Consider the following 6,461-nt stretch of genomic DNA (forward strand, 5'->3'; position numbering starts at 1 on the left):
TCTTAAACCTCCTTTTCTTTTGCAAATAGTCTTCCCTTCTTATTTTTCCTTTCTTCCATCTTCAGTACTTTTTTACTTCCCTCTTACTTTTGATACAATTCTTGTCTCACCACTCCTGCCCTAACTCCTTACTCTTCCTTTTTATCCTTTTCTTCACCACCACCATATATCATTTGTAATTGTCATTTAATTTCTTCCCAGCTTTCTTCTTTTCGCTGTGTCACTTCTCTTTCTTTGTTACGTTCTGGTATCTTTCAATTGCTTCCACATCCCAGGTTATTATTTCTTTTTTCCACACTCTTCCGCTTCTCTTCTTCTTCTTTCAACTCCCTGATCTTCAGGCACAAAGGCAAGTGATCCGAGTCCATTTTTTACATCCACTTTAAAATCTATAATCCTATCCTTTACATCTTCATTAATCATTACGTAATCTATAACCGAACGAATTACCCCTCATTCCTATATACGTATATTCGCCCTCCCAGTCCCCAGGTGCTTCCGTTTACAATATATAAGTCTTTATTTCTTACCTATTCTACAAAGCTCCTACCTCTATTTCTTATAATGTTATCCTTGCTACATCTCTCCCCTTCTCCCTCTATTTTCTCCTAGTTCCCTTATTCTTATATTCAGATTCCCTCTTATGATTAAATTTCCTTCTTCTTCTTCCCTTATACATTTTTCCATCTTTTTCTTCAAATTTTTCCCCCTTATTCTTTATAAATCGAACCCTCTTTCCTTATTTACTAAACCGTACTTATTATACTTTCTGCCTCCTTTTGTATTAGCCTATCTCCTTAAAGTTTCCAGTCATTTCTTTTCTCTATTATAAAACCGCCATTAGCCCTACCTCTCCTTCCTTCCCTCCTTGCAAAATGATACTCCCAATGTATATATTCTTGATAATTTACCCTTTAACTTATCCTAATCATTTTCTTCTACCCATGTTTCACATAGACTGATAAAATCAAAACTTTTCACATATCTCCAAAAATCTACATTCTTATTCCATATCCCTGCACAATTTCACATAACATATCTCTCTCCCTTTTCCCTTTCCTCTTATTACTCTTACTCTCTTCCCCCTTACTTCTATACTTATTTTCCTTTTTTTTTCCGTTCTTTCTTACCTTTTTCTTTAATTTTCTTTATATTTCCTTTTTCTCTTTCTTTTGCTTACATCCTCTATTCTTTGTATCTGTCTCCTCTTCGACCCTCGTTTTTCTCCCCTCTTCCGCTTCTCTTTTCCGTTCGTCCCTAGCATTATTTTTTTTATTTCTTTCCACCTCTTTTTTTTCTATCTCTGCCCACTTCTACTCTCATTTCCTTTTATTCTCATTCTTTTTAATCCTACTTTTATTTCCTTTCCCTCTTTGCTCCTTTATCCATTTATTCATTTTTTTTTGGATTTTCCTTTCTTATCAGCTTAAATCATTTTTTATAAATATTCTCTCCCCTTTTAACTTGTGCTTATTTTTCATGATTTTATTTTTTTCTCTTCTCCCTCTATCTTACTACTGACTATACATATATGTTATCATTCTCTCTAATCGCAACTATATTACATTCAATCTCTAATTTTGCTTTATCCACTCTTTTACCCATATCTCTTTTCTTCTCTGTCCCTTTTCCCTACTTTTTGATTCTTCCTCTATATTTATCCCTTTTATGACAAAGTTTCCTTTCCTCTCTTTCGCTATTTATTATTATCTTTTCAGTATATTGATTTCTCTATAACTCAGTCCTCCCTCACTAATAACCGACCTTGCCTCTGTATACGTGCTGTATCTTCCTCTGCCACTTACCCTACTCCTAGTCTCTTCCTCTTTACTCTCTTCTCTCTTACTGCTCCCTGTTCTTTCTCTAACCTCTCCCTCTAACTACTCAAATTTCACTCTCTGCCTTTCCTAACCTCTGCTTCTTTCATTTGTTTCGCTCATTTCTTCTTCAGACTTTTGATTTCTCTTTCTATGCAATTGTATATTTCTCTCTAATTCCTCTTTCTAGCCAGCCTCATATTTCCTTTCTCATATCTTCTATCTTCCTCTCCGCAATTTCTCGCAATTCTTCTTTCATCTTATCCGCCTCACCTTTTTCCCTAGTATTCATGAGTGCTATTTTTTTCCCCTCGATTAACTTTTTTTGCTCCACTTCTTATTTCGCCTTGGCTCATCTACCTGGATTCCCCGTTGGTCATGCCAACCGGCTCCTTTTCCATCATAAATTCTTTCGTCACTCTCTCGCCTGCCTCCTATGCAAATTATCTATCGCTTACCTCTGCCTCCAATCTCTCGGCTTCCTTATTGCCCGCTCGTGAAATCACACGTCCTAATCTAATTATTCGCAATACTCGCCTATTATTCGCTATCTTTCTCACACACTCTCCGCAAAGCTTGCACTCTCATTCACGCCACCTAACCAAGTCTGCAAAATATATTTATGCGCTATCATTTCCAAGCATTTTCAATTTTTGCACTGCAATCCTTAAAGGACTTTCCTTGGAGCAAAAAGATTTAATCATTCTAAGTTGTTTAAAATTGCAAAATTGCGTTCTGTAACTATGCAAAATATATTTTCGATTCATGCGCTACCGTTTCCAAGCAATTTTAATTTTTGCGCTGCAATCATTAAGAGACTTCCCACGTCTGCTTAGCAGGTCACTTAACTAAATCTTCATATAATGATAAATTATATAATAATATGCTATTTATGCGTCCTCAGTATCCGTAAAAAAACTTTTGCGCTCATTTCATTTATCTAGAAAAAAATTTTTTGTGGGGGACTGAGTGAGCTATTAGTCAGTCCCTCCCTTCTCCCACGTGATAATAACTATCAATTTGGAAAATCAAATAGGCATCAGGATTTATGTGCTTTCATAGTTTCAATTTTTATGCTACATCCTTTAAGCCACTTCCCTCTTGGAATTTTCAATCCGGTTTGAATAAATGGTCTTGAAGGTTTTTAGTAAACCTTAACATTTGGTTATTAAAACATTTTATATAATATATTGCAGAATATATTGCCTTTTTTGAATTGTTATTCATGAGTTGAAACATTTCTAAAAACTTTTCGGATTATTCGGTGTTGTATGGGCAGAAACCTTTAACACTATATTTATCGAAATTGGGCAACTTTTGGTATTTTCATTTCCGTCCATATTGAATCAGTAATTTTTAATTTTTCTATTCTATATTGATTCAGCTATTTTGAATTTTCAAATTTTGAGTCAGGATTCGAAATCAGTGACCCCGAAAACTTTTTAATGTTAAATTTCAACGAAAACAGAATAAACTAACAGCCACAACGAAAAGAGGCTTCAGGGCATGTAATACAGTAATTTTAAGAAAATATTTTTAAAAAACATTTTTTAAAAGGTAAAATAAAACTTTAAAAACTATACTATAATAAATACAAACTAATAAATGTTCTTCTATCACATAGTATAAGCAGTTTTTATAATATTGTTTGCAATTTTCCAATAATTAATTTTTTCATAAGATAAGTAAAAAAGAGCATCTGACAAAATGGGTTTCAAAACTGACACAGTAGACAATAATGTTACATATTCCTATTCTTTTTTTTGTAAGAATTATCTGTATAAAGTATCTACAATTAATATCTACAAGTAAATACATATAAAATTTTTTAGAATCTTTTCACTTCGTTATAAAATGTTTTTATTGAATTATATGTATATTTATTTTATGCTCCAAAGTGCAACGCGATTTTCAAGAATTTTTTTATATATGCACGATTACCTTCAGTAGAGTTCCTCCAATAGAGTTATTTGATACTATAAAGCAACATTATAAAGATTAAGTTAGCTCATGATTTGTTTTTTTTTTTATAGATAGGTGTGGCGATTTACGCTGAATCCCAATTTTTAATTTAAAATCGTATTATGAAAAAACTAAGAGAAAAATAATATAAATAAAAAATTTAGGAAACTACAAGTACTTAATATGATGTAATGTGTATTGTTACGTACAAACGGAGATTTTAAAATCTACTTTTATGATCTACTGGAGAGAAGAGGAGCGGGAATGATGAGGGTACCTGGTAGAACGCGGTCAAACTCTTGTCTTGATATCCACACAGAGGCGAATACCGCGAGTCGAATGTATTTTTTTCCTCGGAATATAGATCAACGTCTCGAAAAGACACTATGACACCTTTCCTACGAGCAATGCGATCATCGGTCCGAATTTCGAGTCAAGGAATCTAATCCTTTTAACTTGGGAATGGATCACGTACGATCTCTGAAAAGGGCAAGATTAAATGACTACGAGGTTTTTAGGATTTTAAAATTAAAGAACGAGAGAAAGATGTAAAATTAGTATTGTTTATTGTTCCTGACAATTATCAATTGAATAGAACAAAGTTATATCTTAATAAGTTTATTTATTATAAACTAATTTACATATTACAGATCGACGCGATAATCTTTATTAGTTAATCAACATTTGACGAGTATTTAACAATTATTTAAACTTTATACATGTTAGTTGGATTAAATTGCCAGAGAATTCAGGGGAAGTAAAGCATTGGTTTTTATTCGTTCTATTTCTTGGATAGTAATGAAAGAAGGAGAAAAGAGATTGAAAAAATATTCTATCGGAACTAAATAAGGGTTGGCGGAATCTGGAATAAATATCGGAAATACAGGAACGGGGAGATTGGCCGGTAATTCCATGCTGGATTTCGTCTGGATTGAAATAATGAGGGCCGTAAAGGTCCCCTCGAGAATAGGTGCGGTAGTCCGCGGGAATTGTATGACGAGTGACTCAAATGAGTTTGGACGTAATATCCCCTTCGTTAGACAAATATTGAGTGTTATATATCCGTGTTACACAATATTTGCGGTCTAAACCGGTTCTTTTCTTCGATGGGTTTAGGTATGCCATCTTAGGACTAGATCCATACTTAAGCTCTTTTCACTTATGTGTGTCCTGAGGCATATTGGAAAGAAATAGGAAGGAACAAGGCTCCAAAACTCCTTCCTTAATTCCTTCGTATTTCCTTATTAATTTCGTGCGTATTATTGTGGTCATATCTATAAGAAACAGAAAGAAATAATTGGCGACCAAAACCCTTTCCTTAATTTTTTCGTGCTTCTTATTAGACTTAATGCAAATATCAAAGCACTTGTAAAAGTAAGTAAATGTGAGAAAAAAACGATATTCTTATATTAGAAAAATAAAATACATACCAGGTATACAAATATGAAATGACAATTTTTTCTTAAAAAAAAACCATATTAAATTCGGAAGAATGATAAAAAGAGATTTATTCAAAGTATGCTCCAGTGCTAGTTACACATTTCTCCCATCTTTTGGATAATTTGTGGATACCACGCCAGTAAAAATCTTCCCCTTTTGCCGCGAACCATTTATCGAGCCATTTTTTCACATCTTCGTACGAACCAAAGTGCTACAAGTGCGTGACCCATCGATGCAAACAAGTGATAATCAGAAGGAGCCAAGTCTAGTGAGTAAGCCGCATGGGATAGAACTTCTCAGCTGAGTGCTTCCAACGTGTCCCGAACTGCCGTATATGATGGAGCATTGTCATGGAGAAAAATGACTTTGTGTTGTCTCTTTTGATATTCTGATCGTTTTTTAAGCAGCGAACGGTTCAAATCGATCAATTATTGTTGATAGCGTTTGGTATTAATCATTTCGCTTCAATAGCTCATAATAGACCATACCCTTCTGATCCCACCAAATACAAAGCATCGTCTTCCTACCAAAGCGATTCGGTCTTACGGTCGATGTGGATGGCGCGCCTGGGTCTACCCATGATTTTTTGCGCTTGGGATTCTCAAAAAAATCCATTTTTCATCCCCAGTAACGATACGATGCAAGAAGATGCATACGACAAGAATGACTTTCTTCTATATTGTTCGAGCAAAATTTCACATCTGTTTTGCGCCTCTCTATCTGTCTCTCGTTCAATTCATGTGGCACCCATCTGCCGATTTTCTGAATCTTTCCTATCTCTCGTAGACGATTGGAAACAGCTTATTGACTAACGCTCAATTGTTCTGAGAGTTGTTTTTGTGTTTGTGAATCATTTTCATCCAGCAATACTTGCAATTCCACATCTTCGCTTTTTGGGCGGTTTTCCGTGTTCCTTGTCTGCAACATCAAAATCTCCAATTTTGAAACGCTGAAACCATCATTCACACGTTTTTTGCGACGGAGCATGTTCACCATAAGCTTCTTCAAGTAATCGGTATGATTCCGCAGCAGTTTTCTTCAAATGAAAACAAAAAATTAATGCTGTCCGCGAATGCTCCTTATTTGGTACAAATTTCGTCATATTAAACATAGCAATACAATACTATACAAACACTTTTCAATCAAATCACTTTGCGCGTTTGACACTTGTTGATGGTACAATAAAATGGCGTATAATGTTAAATCTTTGTACTTCATTGCATTGGTGTACCATCTGTTTCT

Source organism: Atta colombica, unplaced genomic scaffold (assembly GCF_001594045.1).
Source record: "Atta colombica isolate Treedump-2 unplaced genomic scaffold, Acol1.0 scaffold86, whole genome shotgun sequence".
Lineage (NCBI taxonomy): Eukaryota > Metazoa > Arthropoda > Insecta > Hymenoptera > Formicidae > Atta > Atta colombica.